Source organism: Anolis sagrei, chromosome 6 (genome assembly GCF_037176765.1).
Source record: "Anolis sagrei isolate rAnoSag1 chromosome 6, rAnoSag1.mat, whole genome shotgun sequence".
Classification (NCBI taxonomy): Eukaryota; Metazoa; Chordata; class Lepidosauria; order Squamata; family Dactyloidae; genus Anolis; species Anolis sagrei.
The window spans coordinates 63,449,959-63,473,868 of NC_090026.1; the positions used below are offsets into that span (position 1 = coordinate 63,449,959).

Consider the following 23,910-nt stretch of genomic DNA (forward strand, 5'->3'; position numbering starts at 1 on the left):
CAATCATAAATTTGTAGCTATCTAGTTTGTAGTACTACTCCACAGTGACATGTGGCCCAGTTCAAACTTTATCTAGGGCTTGGAAATACTATTTACTAACCTTTGGAGATAATAGAATAATGTAGTTGGAAAATACCACAAGGACCATCCAATCCCCTGTCAGACAGGGACGCCCAATCAAAGCACTACCCAAAAATTACCATCTAGCCTCTACTTAAAAATGTCCACCACATCCTGAAGCTGCATATTCCCCATCAGGACGCTTTTCCCAATGATCAGGTGGAATCTCTTTCCCTACTATTTAACTCTATTGCTCCTTCTCTTGGTCTCTAGAGGAGCAGGAAAACAAGCCTGCCTGCTCCTCAATGTGACATCCTCTCAAATATTTAAATATGGTCACCATATCTGCTCTCAGCCTTCTTTCTCCAAACAAAATGTACTCCTTTGTGAATTCATCTGTTCCAGGTAGGCATCATCCATGTCCTCAGTCTGGCTTCAAAATCTGTAGCAGACCTCCACAATGACACCCCTGTTGTTTCTTAATTTTTTGCACTGTATTCTCAACTTGACTACGTCATTAATCTCTCCACAGATGTGAACATCCTTTATATACAATACTCCTCCTCCTCTCCTATTGCTCTATTTTTCAGAAATAGGTTATTACTCTCTGTTACTATGTTCCAAACATGAGACTCTTTGCACCAGAGATGCTAATTATATCATATCTGCTTGTCTGTATTAAGAGTTCAAGTTCATCTTATTTATTTCTCAAGCTCTCTGCATTAGAAACACCGAAGACCATCTGCCACAGCTTATTTGTTTTTCCCCTTCTCTTTCTTGAGTTTTTGTGTTGTCTCCCTCCTTTAGGCAACTCGGTTTAAAGCCCTCTTGACCAGATTTGTGACACTCATCCTGTCAATCTCTGTGAGGTGCAACCCATCAATTGCCAGAAGCTTAACTTCATTAAACCTCAGACAATAGTCCAGGAAGCAAAATCATTTGTGGCAGCACCATCTACTAAGCAAGTTATTCACTTCTATTATCCTTCTCTATATGGCTATAAAGCCCTATATGGCTTGGGTCCAGGTTATCTGAAGGACCATCTTTGTTTCTATGCACCTGGTAGACATCTACAATTTGCTGGGAAAGGCCTTCTCTCTGTCCCACCATCTACTCAAACACATTTGGTGGGAACACAGGAAAGGACATTTTCGGTGGATGCTCCCAGGCTGTGGAACTACATCCCAAGAGAGAGCAGGATAGCTCCATTAAAATCTTCTTCTGCCAGCAAACATTTGGGACATAAAGGGCATGCTGCTGGGGAAGTGTGGATGAGATTAAGGGGGAGGGGTTGTGAGTTTTAAAGGCTATTTTAATCTGTTATTTACCTTAATTCATACTGTATTGTTTTTTAATTTTCTGTATTGTGCTTTTTCAATTATGACTAAAGTGTGGGATTGTTAGCCTCATTCTACAGAGTATAAACAAAGTTCCTACTGAGGAGAGGGGGGTATAAATATACTTAATAATAATTTCTCTTCCTTCCTCGGCCACACCTTTGAACTGAGAGGAAAGAGGAATAGTGACCTGGGCATCAAGGCCCCTCAGTGTCCTATCCTTACCCTCATAATCCATGTGATCTCCCTAAATTGATACACTAAAGTGTGATTAGTTCCCACATCGACCAAAAGGAAAAGGTAATGGTCTGTGGGTTTGGCAAGCCAGGTCAGCATCTCCACTGCATCTTAGGTTTTTGCTCCAGGGAAACAGCACACCTCTTGAATCATCCTGTCAGGTCCACAAACCACTATTTTTGTTTCCCTCAGCAAGAGTCTCCTACCACCATCACACATTTTCTAGATGGTTTTTCAGTGGCCATTCCATGTGCTGAGTCTTCCAAGGGCACCTGCATATTTTCCGAGGACAAGCTCTGTTGCTGTTCTGCATCATCACTGATGCTGGAGAGAGCTTTGAATGATTATGTATCTCAAATTTACAGAATGATGCCAGGTGCTTCTATTGCTGTGAGTAACTTTTCTCCAAGTTTCTGCCTCCTGTGTTTGGGGAAGTGGCTTTCTCTTCAGAGCGATCACCCATGTGATTCTCCTGCAACACAATCTGCCATGCTGGGGCCACGGCAACCTTTTTCAACCTAAACTATTGGAGTGTGGATACACGGGTCTCAAGGTGCTGGAACTTCTCTTTCAGGAAGACCACTAATTTGCACTTGCTGCAGGTATAGCTAACTATAGCCTCAGGAAGGAACAAAACCACTCTATGGCTGCTGTAAATGACTGCATGAGCTCCTTTATTTTTTATCAGAATTAAGGAGCAAATGGAAGAAAAATCTGGATCTCCCCTGCCAAATACCCACACAAACACCCTTTTGTCATGCTTGTTTGCTTCGCTCCAGGAATTTGTGCTGTCGAGGGGCAGTCACCAAGAAGGCCCTCTCTTGTGTCAGTACCAACTGTGCTAGCAATGGTGGTAAGATTGGGAGAAAGGCCTCCCACAACATTGGCAGGTTATTTGAACTCTTGCGTCATTTTATTGGTTACGTGATTCTGTAAACCAGGAAGTATGTATTATTACTATTATTAACTTTATTTATACCCCACTTTTCTCCCCGTGGGAACTCAAGGTGGCTAACAATCCCACACTGGACAAGTTTAAAAAGTGCAATACAAAAGTAAAAAAAAAAAAAAAACCCAAACAATTAAATAGCAAGTGTTGTAAAAACAGAACAAAAGACAATAAATACACTTAAAATGGCCTTTAAAACTTGTAGCCTTTAAAACCCATGTAACAAATATGATAAAACAAAATTATATACTAACAAGCACATTTGGCTATATGGCAATGTCAAAGTATACCTAAAGTTGGAAAATGTATTGGAACTAATGAAATGTGACTGCATTTAAAACTCAACGATTTCGAAAGCTATCAAGTTATTCATAGCTAACTTTTTATATTGATACAATTAAACTGCTGAGGATATAATCCTATGGCTATGTTCACATGGAATGACCATTTGAATGTCTGAAGAGTTCTGCTTACAAAAAAAAACTGTATGTGGATACATATGTCCCATCTGCTCCCTCTTTGCTCTTTCCACTAGCACAGTGGCTTCTTTAGCCACAAGATAGGCAACTTGGAAGCAGCAAAAAGTTTCAGATTACAATCCCTTAAGATCTTTACCATGGGCAATAGTAAAGAATTGCGGAAGCTGTAGTTCAATATTCTCTCTTTGTTCAGAAATGACAGTAGCACGGAAGGGCCAAGTGGAAGCAAAAATATTTATTCACAATAAGACAAAGTTCCTCCAAATTCTGGGTATAATTCCATGTGAATATAGATGCCAAGTTGACCTTGGGCACTAGAAAAGTGCTTAAACACATTCAAATGTGCTTCCGCCCCTCCCACAACTGTCCGAACAAAATGACATTTTGCAGGAGACAAGATATTCACAAACAGGAATGAAAATACATTTGTCTATGGCATAAATGAACCAGTATCTTAACATCATATTGGAATTATGACAATGCTGAGCTAAGACCAAATTTTTAAAATTCTGCTTCAATCATTAACTGAACCACTTAAAAGCATTTTAAATGTGTTTAATGAACATAAAATATACTACTAATGAAGATTAGACAATTGCTACATAAAATTACTTAGCTGTAAAAATACTTATAATACCTCCAGGTCCCATCTTAGATGGTGAAATATACTGTCTATCTCCTATAGGAGGGAATGCCATCTCTAAGATAAATTCGTGTTTCAGCAGTCAATTTTTCCCCTTATTTTATATACAAATGTTATCCATTCATAAATTGCATGTGATTTAGTAGTTAATATGTCTGTAAACAAGTATCCTAATTACCCTAATTATTTACAAGACATACGTAGCAAACCAGAAGCATGTATTTTTCTCTCCCCCCCCCCATATATATACACACACAGCCACCCTGTGTCCCCCACCCCCCAGGGGGTCGAGAAGGGCAGGGTACAAATATTCAAAAATAAATAGTATTAAATAATAGGAGAAAAAACCCAAGGGGGGGGGGATTAATGCAATCCCTGGAACTGGAAACATATTACTTGTATATACTTTGTCTAAAAATATTCTGATCTGACCATAAATAACATAGCACCTCAAACTTTCTCACCAGTTTTATTAAACTAATTTGTGACTGTTGTCTGGCAAATCCCTTCCTCAATACACTGACTCAAAACTCACACTCTTTCATTACGACAGTATACTTAAAGAATACTTAATAACTTTTAAAGGCTCTACCAGTTTTCCAAATCACATTAACCCCTGATAGTATCTTCTTTTATATTTTTCATTATTTACAAAGTTATGCTCAAAGTTCATCCAACTTCTTCAAACTAAAATAAAAAGAATGTGGAATTGATAAATGAAAATGCTAGACTGTTGACAAAAGTCAATGGTCATGAAAATGAAATGGGTGATGCAAATAAAAATAATCAGGAAGAGTATATTCTAGACTACTTTAAGAATGAAAACCAACACAACAGAAAAGGGACATAAATGGGGGAAAGATATCAACTTCATTGTAAATACAGTATGATGGTCCACACTTGTGGTTTAATTTATCCACATCTTGACAAAATATGCCCATTAGATATTTTCTACGTCCTCCACCATGATTCCATTACATGTTTGTGCCAGAATTAGTTCATTTCAATAGTTCTTGCTATACATATTACCTATGAATATGGGGACTATGCTGTAATCTACTTTTGAGGGCCACATCTCAAATAATAGATACATAACTTTGATGGCAAGAATTCATTTCAGATTTTATAAATAGTCACATCTCTTTTGTAAATCTACTAAAAATTAATATGCAATAAAATGTGAGAAATAAGATTTCGTAGATGGCAGACAACAGCCTCATTTACTCTACTGATTGAAGCATACTGGTTCAAGCTTTTGCAGTTCTTCTCATACTACCTAATAGAAATACATACCACAAGTTCTAGTTAATTTTGCTTTATTAATTGCACATCCCATTACATTTTAGGACATTGTACTAATACCTGAATGTACCAAAGATATGAGAGTATGTAAACTGCTTTAAAAGAGAAAAGTACACAAAACCTATTTACTAGCCTCTCTTGATTAAAATATCTACAAATTAAAAACAGTATCTGATGAAGCAAGTCCAATTTATCAAAGATAACACTACTAATTTTTTTACTATTTAAGGCAGGCCTGCACAACCTGTAGATCTCCAGGATTCCAACTCCCAGAAGCCTTAGCCAGCTTGTCCAATGGTCAAAACCTGGAGGGGTTGTGTAAGCCTGCTTTAAGATGCCACAAGGTGCCATTTGTAAAGCAGCGCTAACATGATCATCTGGAAAGAGTCTTAGGCCCATTCGACACGGTCCTATATCCCAGAATCTATCCCAGAATCTGATCCCAGATTATCTTCTTATCTCAGATTATATGGGAGTGGGGACTCGTGTAATCCAGTTCAAATCTGATAACCTGGGATCAGATCATAAGATATAAGGACAGCATAAAAGGGGACTTAATTAATAGTAAAATTTTCTCAAATAAGAAAGCAGTACGACGTTTATTAAGGCTGATACCAATAGTGCATTTTATCCTATTAAAGGCAAAACTTAGTCCAGTGATTTGATGAAAGCAATAGGAAGTTGAGCTGGAAGCAATGAAGGAGTGGAATTAAATGAAATTCATTACTAGAATCAAAGGGCCCTTCCACACAGCTATATAACCCAGAATATCAAGACAAGATAATCCACAATATCTGCTTTGAACTGGATTATTTAAGTCCACACTGCCATATAATACGGTTCAATGAGAATTTGATACAGCTGTGTGGAAGTCTATTGGGGAGGCAAACAGAGAATCGCATTTTTGTGCAATACACAACACACAGAAAATCACATCTTTGTGCACTACACAACATTCTTCTGAATAAATACTTCAGATATTCCACCCATAGATCACCACCAACACCGATTAAACCGTTGTTTAAAACAGGGGAAGAAATGTTTTCCCCGCTGAGAAAAACATTTAAGAGAATTTTGGGCCCTTCCACATAGCCATATAACCCAGGATATCAAGGCAGATAATCAGCAATATCTGCTTTGAAATGGATTATCTGAGGTCCTTCCACACAGATATATCAAATCTGACATTATCTGCTTTGAACTGGGGGCCCTTCCACAATGCCCCTTTATTCTAGGATCTTATCCCAGATTATCTGTTTATCCCAGGTTATTTGAGTCGGGATTCATATATTCCAGTTTAAAGCAGATAATCTGGGATCAGATCCTGGGAAAAAGATAAAGGGCTGCGTGGAAGGGCCCTGCGTTATATGGCAGTGTGGACTCAGATATCCTAGTTCAAGCAGATATTGTGAATTATCTGCATGATATTCTGGATTACATGGCTGTAAGAAAAGGCCCTTAGTCCACACTGTCATATAACCCAGTTCAATGTGGATTTTATATAGCTGTGTGGAAGGGGCATTTGTAATGTAACACAGGCTCCTTCTACAATACTATATAATCCAGATTATATCAAAGCCGACAAATCACATTTTGTGCTTTGAACTGGATTATATGAATCAACTTTGCCTCAGGGCCATTCCAGATATCCCAAGATCTGATCCCAGTTTTTCTGTTTATCCCAAATTATCTGGCAGTGCAGACCCATATAATCTAGTTTAAAGTGGAAAACCTGGAATCAGCTCCTGGGATATAGGGCCTTTCTGGAAGCGCCCACGGAATCCAGTTCAAAGCAGACAATATGGATGTTATATGGCAGTGTAGAAGGGGCCACAGTTATAGGATCAATTTCCTTGAGGTCATACCAGTGGAGAACCCAGGCCTCTTCCAGACAGATGTATAAAACCCCACATTATCTGCTTTGATATTCTGGGTTATATGGCTGTATGGAAGGGTCCTGGGTTATGTGAGTCCACACTGCCACATAACCCAGTTTAAAGCAGATATTGGGGGATTTTCTCCTTTGATATTCTGGGTTATACGGCTGGGTAGATGGGCCCTGGGTTATGTGAGTCCACACTGCCATATACCCCAGTTCAAAGCAGATATTGGGGGATTTTCAGCCTTGATATTCTGGGTTATACGGCTGGGTAGATGGGCCCTGTGTTATGTGAGTCCACACTGCCATATAACCTAATTTAAAGCAGATATTGGGGGATTTTCATCCTTGATATTCTGGGTTATATGGCTGTGTGTAAGGGTCCCCGGGGTCCTGGGTTATCTAAGTCCACACTGCCACATAACCGAGTTTAAAGCAGATATTGGGAGATTTTTGCTTTGGTATTTTGGGTTATATGGCTGGATGGATGGGCCCTGGGTTATCTGAGTACACACTGCCATATAACCCAGTTCAAAGCAGATATTGGGGGATTTTCAATCTTGATATTTTGGGTTATATGGCTGGATGGATGGGCCCTGGGTTATGCGAGTCCACACTGCCATATAACCCAGTTTAAAGCAGATATTGGGGGATTTTTGCTTTGGTATTTTGGGTTATATGGCTGTGTGGAAGGGTCCCCAGGGTCCTGGGTCATCTAAGTCCACACTGCCACATAACCCAGTTCAAAGCAGATATTGGGGGATTTTCAATCTTGATATTTTGGGTTATATGGCTGGATGGATGGGCCCTGGGTTATCTAAGTTCACACTACCACATAACCCAGTTTAAAGCAGATATTGAGGGATTTTCTCCTTTGATATTTTGGGTTATACGGCTGGTTGGATGGGCCCTGGGTTATGTGAGTCAACAGTGCCATATAACCCAGTTCAAAGCAGATATTGGGGAATTTTCAACCTTGATATTTTCGGTTATATGGCTGTGTGGAAGGGTCCCCAGGGCCCTGGGTTATCTAAATCCACACTGCCATATAACCCAGTTCAAAGCAGATGTTGGGAGATTTTCTGCTTTGATATTTTGGGTTATACAGCTGGGTAGATGGGCCCTGGGTTATGTGAATCAACACTGCCATATAACCCAGTTCAAAGCAGATATTTGGGGATTTTCTGCCTTGATATTCTGGGTTATACGGCTGGCTGGATGGGCCCTGGGTTATGTGAGTCAACACTGCCATATAACCCAGTTTAAAGCAGATATTGGGGGATTTTCAGCCTTGATATTCTGGGTTATACGGATGGTTGGATAGGCCCTGGGTTATGTGAGTCCACACTGCCATATAACCCAGTTCAAAGCAAATATTGGGAGATTTCCTGCCTTGATATTTTTGGTTATATGGCTGTGTGGAAGGGTCCCCTGGGCGATCTGAATCCACACTGTCATACAACCCAGTTCAAAGAAGATATTGGGGGATTTCCTGCCTGCATGTTTTGGGTTATATGGCTGTGTGGAAGGGTGCCCTGGGCTATCTGAATCCACATTGCCACATAACCCAGTTCAAAAAAGATATTGGGGGATTTTCTGCCTTGATATTTTGGGTTATATGGCTATGTGGAAGTGTCCCCTGGGCTATCTGAATCCACACTGCCATATAACCCAGTTCAAAGAAGATACTGGGGGATTTCCTGCCTTGATATTCTGGGTTATACGGCTGGCTGGCTGGGCCCTGGGTTATGCGAATCAACACTGCCAGTCCAAAGCAGATACTGGGGGATTTTCAGCCTTGGTATTTTGGTTTATATGGCTTTGTGGAAGGGTCCCCAGGATCCTGGGTTATCTAAGTCCACACTGCCACATAACCCAGTTTAAAGCAGATATTGGGGAATTTTCTGCTTTGATATTTTGGGTTATATGGCTGGCTGGATGGGCCCTGGGTTATGTGAGTCCACACTGCCATATAACCAAGTTTAAAGCAGATATTTGGGGATTTTCTGCCTTGATATTTTGGGTTATATGGCTGTGTGGAAGGGTCCCCTGGGCTATCTGAATCCACACTGCCATATAACCCTTTTCAAAGAAGATATTGGGGGATTTCCTGCCTTGATATTCTGGGTTATGCGACTGGATGGATGGGTCCTGGGTAATGTGAATCAACACTGCCATATACCCCAGTTCAAAGAAGATACTGGGGGATTTCCTGCCTTGATATTCTGGGATATAGGGCGGGATGGCAACACAGGCCACACTGACACAGAACACTTCTCAGGTCAAGAACATGGGAGGAGGGCTATGTTCACAACGTGTGTGCCATTAGAGGCCCATCACGGTGGAGAAGCAAGGTGAAATAAAATATCCCGTAAACAAAGCCAAGGTGGAAGAGGGTGGCGAAGGGAGGCTGGTTCTAAGCAAGGCCTCAGCCAAAGGGCAGGGCGGGCAAAGGCAGAGAGAAGGAAGTCCGGCTCGCCTTGAAGCCGGCCTGCGCGAGGGAGGGCCTACTGGGGAAGCCCGGCCTGGTCAAGCGGCGAGGCGTCGACCAAATCCCTCCCTCTCCCGCTTTTCCTGGCGTTTTCCCGGCGGCCTTCCGCCTTCCTCTCCCCGCACAGCCCCGCTTGACCCGGTTTGGCCTCGCTGCGCCACAGCCCGGGCCCAGGCCTGCCTCCCGCGTCGCCCGTCCCTCGCTCCCCGTATTGGAGAGCAGCCTCTTTGCCCTTTTCCCTCAGGCCGGGCCTCGTTTTCCCAGGCGGAGAAGGCGAAAGGCTACTCACGCAACGTCCCGCAGACTCAAGTCATCCAGGGAGGCCGCGGCAGCCTCGGCCATCCACACGGGGAAGCCCGCCCCTTCCGGATCCGCCGCGTCACTCACTCCCTCGCCGCCTTGGCGCGGCTTCCGGTCGCCTTCGCTGGGAGCAAACAACATTGGAGAGGGGGGGGGGGGGGGAGAGAGAGAGAGAGAGAGGTGCGCGCGCAATAAGCTTGGCTCCTCCTCCTCCTCCCAGTCACTGCAAGCCCAGGCTCTGCTGTATATTTGTGTATTTACTAGCTGTACCCGGCCAGGCGTTGCTGTGGCCCATTGTGGAGAAATTTATTTGTCGTGTCAGGTCAACCAGTCAATTATATTACATTTTATAATGTAATATATTACAAAGCAAACAAACAAAAATACAAAATCTGCAAGCTTGGTAGTTGATTAAATGTCCTTTGATCAGTATCTGGCCACTTGGAGTGCTTCTGGTGTTGCTGCAAGAAGGTCCTCCATTGTGCATGTGGCAGAGCTCAGGAAAAAATAGACCCCTGTCTGATCCCACAGCAAACTGGCTTCAGAAAAGGCAAAAGCTGCACATCGCAAGTGCTCAACCTGACTCAGCACATAGAAGATGGCTTTGAAAAGCAGCAGATCACAGGAGCTGTCTTCATAGACCTGTCAGCAGCCTATGATACTGTGAACCACCGCCTCCTCCTGAGAAAAATGTATAATATCACAAAGGACTACCACCTCACCCGCCTCATAGGAAACCTGCTACAAAACAGGAGCTTCTTTGTTGAGTTCCAGGGCCAGAGAAGCAGATGGCGGAAACAGAAGAACAGCCTGCCTCAGGGGAGCGTGCTTGCTCCATCCATGTTCAACATCTACACAAATGACCAGCCACTGCCAGAAGGGACAGAGAGTTTCATCTATGCTGATGATCGTGCCATCACTGCTCAAGCAGGGAGCTTTGAGATGGTAGAACAGAAGCTTTCTGAAGCTCTAGGTGCCCTTACTGCCTACTACAGGGAAAACCAGCTGATCCCTAATCCATCTAAAACACAGACATGTGCCTTTCATCTCAAGAACAGAGAAGCACCCCAAGCTCTGAAGATTATTATTATTTATTATTATTATTATTAACTTTATTTGTACCCCGCTAGCATCTCCTAAGGGATTTGATGGGGCTTACACAGGCCGAAGCCCCAAAAATACAATAAAATGATACAATACATAAAGCAAATTAAAACAGTTAAGCAAGAAAACAATAACAGTAACAATACAACGGGACACAATTTAAAACTGGGCCGGCCAGGGTAGGGGTACATGGTTAAAAATGCTGATGTGGCAGGAGGAATGTAGGATTATAAAGTAAGGACAGTGTACAGTGTGCAGTGATCTGGTTCTACTAAAGTGCTTCAAGGACTTGGTGCTCTGAGGATCACCTGGGAAGGAATCCCACTGGAGCATTGCAACGCACCCAAATACCTGGGAGTCACTCTGGACTGTGCTCTTACCTACAAGAAGCATTGCTTGAACATCAAGCAAAAAGTGGGTGCTGGAAACAATATCATACAAAAGCTGACTGGCACAACCTGGGGATCACAACCAGATACAGTGAAGACATCTGCCCTTGCGCTGTGCTACTCTGCTGCTGAGTATGCATGCCCAGTGTGGAACACATCTCACCACACTAAAACAGTGGATGTGGCTCTGAATGAGACATGCTGCATTATCACGGGGTGTCTGCACCCTACACCACTGGAGAAATTACACTGCTTAGCTGGTATTGCACCACCTGACATCCGCTGGGAAATAGCAGCCAATAGTGAAAGGACCAAGGCAGAGACATCTCCAGCTCATCCCCTGTTTGGGTATCAGCCAGCACGTAAACGACTTAAATCTAGACATAGTTTTCTAAGATCTACAGAGACACTCGCTGGAACACCTCAGCAAGCGAGAGTCCAAAAGTGGCAGGCTCAAACCCAGAACCTCAACCAATGGCTGATACAAATGAGAGACTCCACCCTGGGAACACAGAGGACTGGGCAACTTGGAAGGCGCTGAACAGACTGCGCTCTGGCACCACGAGATGCAGAGCCAACCTTCAGACATGGGGCTACAAAGTGGAATCCTCCACAAGCGAATGTGGAGAGGAGCAAACCACTGACCACCTGCTGCAATACAACCTGAGCCCTGCCACATGCACAATGGAGGACCTCCTTGCAGCAACACCAGAAGCACTCCAAGTGGCCAGCTACTGGTCAAAGGACATTTAATTAACTACCAAACTCACAAATTTTGTATTATGTCTGTTTGTTTGCTTTGTTCTGTTAGAAATGTAATATAATTGACTGGCTGCCCTGACACGAAATAAAAATTTTAAAGCTGAGAAAGACAAATATCATCACATGACAGAATGAGCCATTTTGCCCATCTCTATCCAGCTTAGAAAGCATCAGAAATGATAATGCTTTGCAACCCCTTTTAAACGCCAAGATATCTCTCCACTTGAAGCCTACGTCATGTGCTGTTTCTTAAGTGGGTAGCTCAGCAGTATTTAATGAATATGTTGAAGTGGTCTATCTTTCCCAGATTAGTTCAAAGAAGATGGATACCAAGAAACCTACTCACTCTTGATTTCTGGGGGAATACTTTCAGTCATTCAAGAAAATTCAAACACTTTTGAAAGCAAGTCCTATGTTTGGTTCACTATCCATAAGATCACAAATAGTATTTATAGGCTAATCATGATTAGTCGAGAGCATTCTCATATGACTGGATGCAATCAGTTTGAAAAAGGACTACAACATGTAGAATTCCCCAGTCAGCATGGCTAATCAGCATGGTTGGGGGATGCTTGGAGTTGTAGATAGGACGCAGTTTATTTCTGGGCAGATATTTATTTATTTATTTACTGTGCTTATAGACCGCTGTTCTCAGCCCTGGGGCGACTCACGGCGGTGTACAACATGTAAAATAAGGTGCGATTTACAACATAGGCTAACATCAACTAGCAATATCAAAAACATCATCAAACAACAACATCAATATCAATAATACAATTACAACAAGTCATTCGCGGCGTCTCATCGTTGAACCACAATCCAAATATCGTTTTCCGTGTTCCGTTCCTATCGTCATTGCCAGTTATTGCAGCACTTATTCAAACGCCTTCTCGAACAACCACGTCTTTAGTCTCTTGCGGAATGTCATAAGGGAGGGTGCCAGTCTGATGTCCACAGGAAGGGTGTTCCACAGCCGAGGGGCCACCACCGAGAAGGCCCTGTCTCTCGTCCCCGCCAGGCGTGCCTGTGAGGCAGGCGGGATCGAGAGAAGGGCCTCCCCGGACAATCTCAAAGTCCTCGTGGACTCATAGGCCGAGATGCGGTCAGACAGGTATTTTGGGCCGAAACCGTTTAGGGCTCTGTAGGCCAACACCAGCACCATGAATGGGGCCCGGTAGCAGATTGGCAGCCAGTGGAGCTGGTACAACAAGGGCGTTGTATGCTCCCTGCGTCTCGCTCCTGTTAGTAACATGCCTGCCGCGCGCTGGACCAGCTGGAGCTTCCGGGCCGTCTTCAAGGGCAGCCCCACGTAGAGAGTGTTGCAGTAGTCAAGGCGGGATGTGACCAGAGTGTGTACTACCATGGCCAAGTCAGACTTCCCGAGGTACGGGCGCAGCTGGCGCACGAGCCTGAGCTGTGCAAATGCTCCCCTGGTCACCGCTGAGACCTGGGGCTCCAGATATGGTTAGGACTGCAACAGTGAGGTGTATGCACTCTTTTCTGAGAGTCAGCTACACTGAATAAAATGAACACCATGCCTTGTGAAACACAGTGAAGTTTACTTCCAAGTTGTCATGCATGAACTCTTTTCTGCACAATTGCCCAGAAGTAAGTCTCTCTGGCTGAGTTTATGGAACTGGTCTCAGAGGTGTTGTTGAAATTGTTTTGCTTCTGGGTCACTTTAACATACCACTCAATGCCAGTATCTCAGGAGCAACTCAGGAGTTCATGCTATCTATGACTAACATAGGTTTATCCCAATTCTGAGTGTTTTCATGCTCTAAACAATTTGATGCTATTTTCTGCTTGGAACAAACAGATCTGTGAACAGAGTGACAAATACCTCCCAGTTGTCATTGACATACCATTTCCTGGTCAGGGCTAGTATCACAACTACAAGATACCCTTCTAGGGGTAGAGTCAGAGGCGGTCCTAGGTAATTTTCAATGGTAAGCAAACAGTATTTTGGCGCCCCCCCCCCCAACCAATCACTGATATAGATAGATAGATAGATAGATAGATAGATAGATAGAGATATAGAGATATATAGATATATATTGGCATAGACAAATTTTGGCCCTCCAGGTATTTTGGACTTCCTACTGGTTGTTTGGAATTGTGGGAGTTGAAGTCCAAAACACATGGAGGGCCAAAGTTGGTCCATGCCATATGCTAGCCATCCCCTGCCACGCGTTGCTATGATCCAGTCTGGTCATCTTGAAAAGAAAGTAATGAGAAAGTTGGTTTCTTATGTAATTTCTTGATGCTTGTGGGTAAACAGTATTTCTTGTTGTTTCTTTGTCAGTGTTAATGTAGTGATTGTCTGGTTTGCCTACTTTGGAACATAAAACATATCATTGTCCTTCTTTAGGGATCCCTTTCACATCTATGATATTATATCTTCTGTGTGTGTGTGTGTGTGACTGAATCCTATAGATCTATCTATATCTATGGCAGGATGGCTCTTTGTCAGGAGGGCTTTGATTGTTTTCTTGCTCTGGTGAAGGGAGTTGGTCTGGTTGGCTATAAGGAAGCATTTCTCAACCTGGGGGTTGAGACCTCTGGGGGGATCACGAGGAGGTGTCAGAAGGGTCGCCAAAGACCACTGGAAAACAGTGTTTTCTGTTGGTCATGGGGGATTCAATGTGGGAAGTTTGGCCCAATTCTATCGTTAGTGGGGTTCAGAATGTTCTTTGATTGTAACTGAACTATAAATCCCAGTAACTACAACTCTCAAATGTCAAGATCTATTTCCCCCCAAACTTCACAGGTGTTCACATTTGGGCACATGGAGTATTTGTGCCAAGTTTGATCTAAATCCTTCATTGTTTGTGTCCACAGTGCTCTCTGGGTGTAGGTGAACTACAACTCCAAAACTCAAGGTCAATGCCCACCAAACCCTTTCAATATTTTCTGTTGGCCATGGGAGTCCTGTGTGCCAAATTTGGTTCAATTCCATCATTGGTGGAGTTCAGAATGCTCTTTGATAGTAGTTAACTATAATCCCAGCAACTACAATTCCCAAATGACCCTGGAAGGAGGGCCGAAATTGGCCCAGGCCTGTGTATGTATATGTATGTGTGCGTGTGTACACACACACACACACATATCTGTATGTGTGTATATATATATATATATGTATACATATATATGTATGCAAGGAGGAGGCCGCTGCCAAAGAGGGCATTGGTGGCGGCGGCTTCCCCCTTGACCCTCCGTGCTCCTTCCTCCCCAGGCTTGGAAGGGACCCTTTTAGCCACGGAGCAGCAGAGGGGCGGGGAGGAGGCTGCTGGCAAAGAAGGCCTCAGCGGCGGCAGCTTCCCCCTCGCCCCTTTGCTCCTCCATCCTCCTTCCTCCCCAAGCTGGGCGCCAGGCTTGGGAGCCCAGCCCGGGAAGGAAGGGAACTTTTAGCCACGGAGCAGCAGAGGGGCGGGGAGGAGGCTCCTGCCAAAGAGGGCCTCAGCCGTGACAGCTTCTCCCTCGCCCCTCTGATGCTCCGTCCTCCTTCCACCCCAGGCTAGGTGCCAGGTTTGGGAGCCCAGCCTGAGGAGGAAGGGAACTTTTAGCCACGGAGCAGCAGAAGGGCGAGGGGGAAGCTGCCGCCACTGAGGCCCTCTTCGCCAGCAGCCTCCTCCTCGCCCTTCTGCTGCTCTGTGGCTAAAAATTCCCTTCCTTCCCGGGCTGGGCTCCCAAGCCTGGCACCCAGCCCGGGGAAGAAGGAGCACGGAGCAGCAAAGGGGCGAGGGGGAAGCTGCTGCCGCTGAGGGCGAGGAGGAGGCTACTGGCGAAGAGGGCCTCAGCGGTGGCAGCTTCCCCCTCGCCCCTTTGCTGCTCCGTGCTCCTTCTTCCCCAAGCTGGGCGCCAGGCTTGGGAGCCCAGCCCGGGAAGGAAGGGAACTTTTAGCCATGGAGCAGCAGAGGGGCGAGGAGGAGGCTCCTGCCGAAGAGGGCCTCAGCGGCAGCCGCTTCCCCCTCGCACCTCTGTTGCTACAGCCTCCTTCCTCCTCAGGCTGGGCGCCAGGCTTGGGAGCCCAGCCTGAGGAGGAAGGGAACTTTTAGCCACGGAGCAGCAGAAGGGCGAGGGGGAGGCTCCTGCCGAAGAGGGCCTTAGCGGCAGCAGCTTCCCCCTCGCACCTTTGCTGCTCCGTGCTCGGAGGAAGGAACCCTTTTAGCCACGGAGCAGCAGAGGGGCGAGGAGGAGGCGCCCCTGGCTGAAATGAAATGTTCCGCAACGGCTTACTTTGCGTAACGGTTGAGCCGCCCCTGGGTAGAGTACCTATTAAAATGATCTGTCCTTGAAGGCTAATTGATTTTTTGAGATTTCAGGAGGCCTTATAGAGGGTTCAATGGCTAGTATATTCGACGATCCTGTTGAAGCCTTGGTCAATAAGTTAAATCAAAATCTCGCCAGGACTATTGACATGATCACTCCTGTTCTGTCGCGCGCTGGGCCTGTAAAGAATTGTCTTTAGAACAGGACGTGCAACCTTTGCCCAGCGGGAAGCCCAAGGAGAAGTTCTCAGAGGTTTTCCACCACAAATGATCTTTAGATGGCTTGTGAAGTATAACAAAGTCTTTTACTAATGAACAATCAAACAGAAACTTCTCTTGGCTTCAGAAAGAAAAACAAATGATTACAGGCTTTTATGCAACTGGTAGCTTCCTAAACTTGCCCACGAAGGACAGGCAACTGTCTTCAATAACTTCTTCTTTACTTTAAATGGAAAATCCCCTTTTTAACTTCTCCCAGGCTGACTGCAATCTAACCCTTACTGACGTGGGCTCCGCTACCGGGTCAAACTGCTTCTCGAACGCTGAGTGGACCAACCAGTAAAGGTTTAGATATTCTCCAGCTGGAGTTCTTTGGTCTTTAGGGCTGTTTCCCTGGAAATCTTTGGAGACTCTTAAGACTGTTCTCCCCCGGAAGGTCTTAAGGTTTGAAGCTTTTTCACAGGAGAAGCCTGTACACGTCCTGTACATTAGCTATCCTTGCTGAGACTGACCAAAATGGTTCCTATCCTTCTCAGAGCCTGAACAGGGGGCGAAACAAAAGCTTAATGATGATGGACAGGTGGCCTGCCCTATAACTGCAAGCTTTAACAGGAAGCCACCCTTCTGCAGAATCCCAAGCCTTGGACTGCAAGCAAACATTTAACACAAAGCAAATAAAGCTGGAGCTTCTGGTATGGCTGTACCAGTACAACTCCCAAATGTCATCTCTGACCCATTACTAACCAGGCTCCCTGGAATACAGAGACCCTTAGGGAACTAAAATGGGAAGGATGCAGCTGGTGGAAATACAGAACATCTTTGTATATGGCAACACTTTCTTCTCTACCTGTATTGCATCTGCAAATTCATATCCAGCTGAGTCATTCACTGTGAAGAGAGGTCTAACTCAGGTATCCTCTTTTCTGAACGTGTTGCTAGAACCTTCACTAGCTCACTTTAATGACTATTTTGTAGAAAAAAATTCCTTGCACAAGAACTGATTCATATGTCTTCACAGAAGCAGAAGTTGATAATGAGGTGTCCAGCAACTCAGTGAATGGCATTACACTAGATCAGTTTAAATTGGTGGAAACTGCTGATGTGGACAAGCTGCTGGGGTAAGTAAGGAGGACAACCTCTAATTTCCTGATCTCTGTTCCTTTTGTCTGGTCATCTAGAGAGGATACACAATTAGATCTCAAGCACAACATATTATTAATGCATCACTCAGGGAAGGGAATTTTCCATCCTATTTAAAAGAAATAGACCACTGCTGAAAAAGCGCTCTCTGAACTCCCTGAATCGTAATATTTACAGACCATTCGCTAACTTTACTTTCTTGGAAAGGTGGTTGTGTGGGCAACTGTCCTCCAACTTTAGGTAGTCTTGTATGATACACACTTCCTTGACCCATTTCAAACCAGCTTCAGAGCAGGATATGGAGTTAAGATTGCTATGGTCACATTAGTGGATGACCTCCGTTTTAACACAGAGATTTAACATGTCAGAATGTTGACATGCTAAGCACCTTTTTAGCCATTCTGGTAGCAGATAGGCAGATGGGCCCATTTGCCCTTCAGGAGGACTGGAGGTTTAGATGGCCCTGATGTCAAGAGGGTCTTTTGAAAGTGAAGGCTCCAATGCCAAAAACACTGTTTCGTACAGCATGGCCTTGAGGAGCTGCTTTCTAAATGCCTGGCAATGCTTGCATGCTGATATCTGCCTAGGCAGAGAAGATACTTTGAGTGCCTCTAGTTGTTTGGAATCTTTCCCTTGCAATCAAGGCACTTCTTATAAGAAGTAATCGCATCTGGCCCTTAGGGCAGGAGATGGTGCATTGTCAAGAGTCTGAGTTGAAGTCAGAGATCAGAGTGGAAGATGTACGGCAAAAGGAGAGAGCTGTTTATGACATGCAAATACATAAAAAGCCTTATAGTGATTAAATACTTTAGATTCTTCTCAGTGCTATGTAGTCAACTTCTATATCCAATTTTGTCTCACATGGCGAGCCATCCCTCGCAGGTGATTGTTAGATATCTTCTAGAGGACAAGTACCTCGTGAAGGCGGATCTGGCCAGGGTGGTTCATGCCTTGGTCACCTCCAGATTGGACTACTGTCATGCGCTCTACGTGGGGCTGCCCTTGAAAACGGCCCGAAAATTCCAACTGGTCCAACGGGCAGCGGCCAGGTTGTTAACTGGTGCTCCTTACAGGGAGAGGTCAACCCTCCTGTTTAAGGAGCTCCATTGGCTGCATTAATTTTCCAGTCCCAATTCAAGGTGCAGGTGCTTACCTACAAAGCCCTAAACGGTTTGGGACCTGCCTACCTGCGTGACTGCATCTCCGTATACGAACCCACATGATCTCTCTGATTATCTGGAGAGGCCCTGCTCACGATCCCACGTGCATTGGTGGGGATGAGGGACAGGGCCTTCTCCGTGGTGGTCCCTCGACTCTGGAACTCTCTCCCCAAGGACATCAAACAAGCCCCAACATTGGCAGTCTTTAGGAAGAGCTTGAAGACATGGTTGTTCCAGTGTGCCTTCCCAGAATAGGAAACTCCAAGCATTATGTCCCAAATGCACTTTACTAGAGATTTAAGATGGTCTGCACACCGCACCTATCTCCAAAAACCTATCCATTTCACCTGTCATGTCCAGCATTTTTAAATTTTTAATCATTATATTTGGGCCTGCCTTAGTTTTAAATGCGTCGTGGTGTTATTGTCTAATGTTTACTGCTAGTCTTTTAATGTTTATTGTTTTGTTTTATGAGTTTATTTATTGTTGTATTTGTTATACTGTTGTTTTATTGATGTGTTGGGCCTCGGCCTCTTGTAAGCCGCACCGAGTCCTTCGGGAGATGTTAGTGGGGTATAAATAAAGGATTATTATTATTATTATTATTATTATTATTATTATTATGTGGCACAGGGTGACTCTCACAGTGGCAAAATTCCTCACAGTGGCAACAAGGCTGAGGAAGAAACCAATTTGCAATAGCAGTAGTACTTGAAACCATGTAGATCAGTGGTTCTCAACCTGTGGATCCCCAGATGTTTTGGGCTTCAACTCCCAGAAAACCTAACAGCTGGTAAACTGGCTGGGATTTCTAGGAGTTGTAGGACAAAACACCTGGGGACCCACAGGTTGAGAACCACTGATGTAGATGTAGCTTGTACAATGAGCTTCTCCTGAGATGGGCGAATTTATAAATGACTGTTTTTTTCACTGTTGGGTCTATGGACCATAATAAATATTGTTGTTGTAGTAGCTTAATTCAGTTTTAGTGTTTATATATTGTAGGTTTAAAATGGTAAGTTGTACTGTTTTTAGCATAGTTCACTGGTTTGAGACTCCTTTAAGACAGGAAAGCAAGAAAAAAAAAACATGACTATTTCTAGTACCAAATTGTGCAAAACTGCCCATGGTTTCATGAGCTATTGACAAACTTTGTTTTAAAAAAGGATTTATAAACTTGTGCATTCTGCTGTAGGAATCAGCTGTTTACCCACATTAAGAAGTTCTGGATTAAGAGACTTCCAAAAAAAAAAAAAGACTTACGAACTTTGATTTGTTATTGATAAACTTTTGGTTTTCAAAAAGAACCTACAAATTTGTGCATTTTGCTGTAAGAATTAGTTGTTTATCCCATATAAGGAAACTTTTTGGTTTAGATAATTGCATGAAGTATACTTTGTAAAAGATGCTAGTACATTTAATGTTATAGTACTATGGGCATAGATATGATATACATTATTGTGATTATATAACTGTATTACTTTTTGGTGTATAGTGGCCTTCCACACTAGAGCTTTAATCAGTAGACAGGGATCAGCCCTAAATAAATTAGAGCTTGTCAATCCTCCAAAAGAACCTGCATTCAGATTCCAGCCTTCCTTCTAAAATGGAATTTGGGGAATGAAAGTAAATGTTTATAATAGTCCAGGTGTCCTCAAACTAAGGCCCGGGGGCCAGATACAGCCCTCCAAGGTCATTTACCCAGCTCTCGCTCAGGGTCAACCGAAGTCTGAAATGACTTGAAAGCACACAACAACGACAATCCTATCTCATCAGCCAAAAGCAGGCCCACACTTCCCATTGAAATACTAATAAGCTTATATTTGTTAAAATTGTTCCTCATTTTAATCATTGTATTGTTTTCAGGAACAGTGTGACATCATATCCTATCTGCTGTTGCAAGGGTATCGAGTGGAGCATGTGCTGTCAGTTGGTGGATGGTGAAGCCATTCAGCCAGTGGTGCACTTAACTACATCCTCTTATTGCTTCAGTGGGGTTATTTATTTTGTATCAAAAGCATTGCATAAATTAGTATAAAACTAATAAAAATAGAAGGAGTGCAGGCGGCTAAATATCTTTTGACCAAAAACAGGCAACAGCAATGGCATTGTCTGTAGCCTCCAACAATTCTTCCTCTGTACATGAGGCAGAGCATAGCGGACAAGCATACAGATGCGGAGTTGTCTGTTCTGCTCCACAGTCACACAAGGGATGGGATTCTTTTAGGTAGCGCCATTTTGCCAGGTGTCTTTTGATCTGCCCACTCCACTTCTGAGTCTGTTCAGGGATTTCCAAGTTGCCCATTCTTGGTTTGCCCCTGGAGGTAGACCCTCACAGGGGGCCATCCAGTTGGGATTTCCTGGTCTAGCTGCCCAGAGGGATACCCTTGCTGTTTCTGGGGGGACGCCAAGAGGAGTGGTAGTTCTCATAAAGCATTTCCTTGATTTGAGTCTACTTGGAGGAGGCTGGTAGCCATGTAGTGGGTGGCTTTCACAGTGTTCAACCTTTCTCTCACATTTAGCAGCAACTTCTCATTGCACTCAAATATGTACACAACTTGGAATCCCTTTATTTGACATCCAAAGCTTGATTAAAGGAAATCATCATCCTTTGTCCTAAGGCTACCCGCCCTTGTCTTCCTCATCACTCAACATTGGAACAATCACAGCAATTAAAGACTCATTTGTTTGTTCTGCTCCACAGTCACATAAGGTGTGGGATTCTTTTAGGTAGTGCCATTTTGCCAGGTTGTCTTTTGATCTGCCCATTCCACTTCTGAGTCTGTTCAGGGACTTCCAAGTTGCCCATTCTTGGAGGAAGACCCTCGTGGGGGGCCCATCCAGTTGGGATTTCCTGGTTTAGCTGCCCAGAGGGATACCCTTGCTGTTGCTGGTGGGATGCCAAGAGGAGTGGTAGTTCTCATAGAGCATTTCCTTGATTTGAGTCTACTGAGAGGAAGCTGGTAGACATGTAATGGGTGGCTTTCACAGTGTTCCACCTTATTTCTCTCACATTTACTAGCAACTTCCTGTTGCACATCAGGGGGGCAATGCCAGCTAGCTTGTAGAGTTTATCAACAGGTATAGGTTTAAGACATCCTGTGATTATTCTGTATGTTTCATTCAATGCTATGTTCACCTGCTTTGCATGGGCAGACCTATGCCAAACAGGGCAGGCATACTTGACAGTTGAGTAAGACAAGCTAGGGCTGATATTCTTACTAATTTTGGGCACTTGCCCTGCCCCCGGACCCAAAACACCCAGAAATTGCAAAGGCAGACCGAATCCAGCCAACTCATTATTCAGAGCCGCCATCCACGATGACGTCTGGTCATGGTGGACTTGATCCTCTAGACATAGGTGAGGAAGTCTACTGGGATCCATAGAGTTTACTTTTGACCAGTAATTAAACTGTCTCATTAAGATTTGAGCTTTTACTGGGAGTATTCCTAGCTCATCCCTTACTGCCGCCGTCAGCGTTGTTCTGTAAAAGGCCCAGGAAGGTGCGAAGCTGCTTAACTTGGAAGGCTTTGGTCTTAGCCAAATTGATGTGCCCCCAAATTTCAGCCCCAAATATAAGTGCTGGCATTATTTTTGTTTTAAAGACTTCCAGGGCAGGTCTGATTGTGCCTGGGTATCTATGATGGTACAGCTTATAAATGGAACCTGCTGCTTTTGTTGCTCTTTGTATACTATGAGTAATGTGGTTAGCCCAGGCACCCGATGAAGAGAACATAATGCCTAGATATTTGTAGCAATTAATTTGTTCCGAATGTACGCCTTTCAGGGACCACGTGTACCGTTTCCTGTTTTTTCCAAAAACTATAATTTTGGATTTATCCTTGTTCATAGTGAGTGAATTTCGCTCACAGTACAAATTGAATTTTGCCAGGTATCTTCTTAGTCCCACTGGAGATGTTGCCATAATCACCATGTCATCAGCATAAAGCAGGATGTTAATAGTTCTGGACAAAACTTTAGGACCATGTAGACTGTCAGAGGATAATTGTGCTGGTACAGCTGTACCAGAAGCTCCCATTTTGTTTGCTTTGCATTGAATTGTTGTTGCAGTCCTAAGTTTCAGGGACTCTGCAGATTGGTGGCTTCTTTTGGCTGCAATCATAGGGCAAGCCACCTGTCAATTATAGTTAGGTTCCCTGGTCCCGCCCTCTTTTGGGTTTTTTGGAGGGAATAGGAGCCTTTTTGGGCCAGTAAACACAGAGAAGCCTTTCATACAGGACATAAAACCAAGAGCTCCTGTAGAAAGCTTCGTCTTCCATGGCTTGGCCGGGGAGATACAGCCCCACAGCTTGGCCGGAAGATATACAGCCTTACAGCTCCTTCGCTGAGGGACTTCAGTCAGCCATCACTGAAACCTGAACTCCTTTCCCCCTGGAAGTCTACAAAGCTCTGCTTGGTAAGGGTCTCTTGCAGAAGCCAGAAGCATTTGGTACCGGGTGTAGGGGCTCCACGCCATCAGAGGCAAAGACAGACTGCCCAGATTAGTAGTTAAGGATTTCCCCATTAGTTACAGTTATGAAGATAGTGCCTGCTCCCTGTGGACAAGATTGAGAGAGAGCCAATAGACTGTTAAGAAAGCTTTAAAATACCTGTTTGTTTTCATTAATAAAGAACTTTGTTGAACCTTTAAGCAATCTAAAGACTCTGTTTTAAGGAAATCCAAAGGCCTTTAATCTGAGGCAGCCCCGGCGTCCCGTTGGGCACACTGAATTTATGTCCTGTCTACAGTCTGATGCACAGGCCCAGCGTGCGACAGCACAATAATGTATTTATGATGTCATTTATATAGAAGGTAAAGAGAAAAGGAGCTAAAATGCACCCTTGTCTCACCCCAGTTGATGTCTGGATTTCATTGCTCAGGGCTCCACTGGGTCCAAGTCTAACTTTCAATACGGTCTCAGAGCACAGCATCATGATTAAAGTAAGTAATCTTCTGTCAATGTTTGTGGCAGCCAGCTTTTCCCATAGTGTGCTACGACAAATTGTGTCAAACGCTGAAGACAAGTCTATAAATGCTGAATACAGCGGCGCATTAGGGATGTTTATGCACAGCTGGACCTAGAGAGCATAGGTAGGTCTTCAGCCACAAGGTTTTTAGCTTCCCATAAAAGGAATATTCATTTAGAGCACTACCTAACTATTCCACTTCCATTACTCTTAAGAAGA

General features: G+C 44.1%; 1 protein-coding gene across 1 annotated transcript in view; it reads right to left on the reverse strand.

Moving 5' to 3' along the window:
• Positions 1–9,773, reverse strand: part of CUL1 (cullin 1) — a 66,988-nt gene extending 57,215 nt beyond the window's left edge. Inside the window, exon 1 of the mRNA XM_060781553.2 lies at positions 9,667–9,773. The gene's annotated coding sequence lies outside the window, so the exon portion shown is untranslated. The remainder of the gene's footprint in view (positions 1–9,666) is intronic.
• Positions 9,774–23,910: the final 14,137 nt, after the last annotated feature.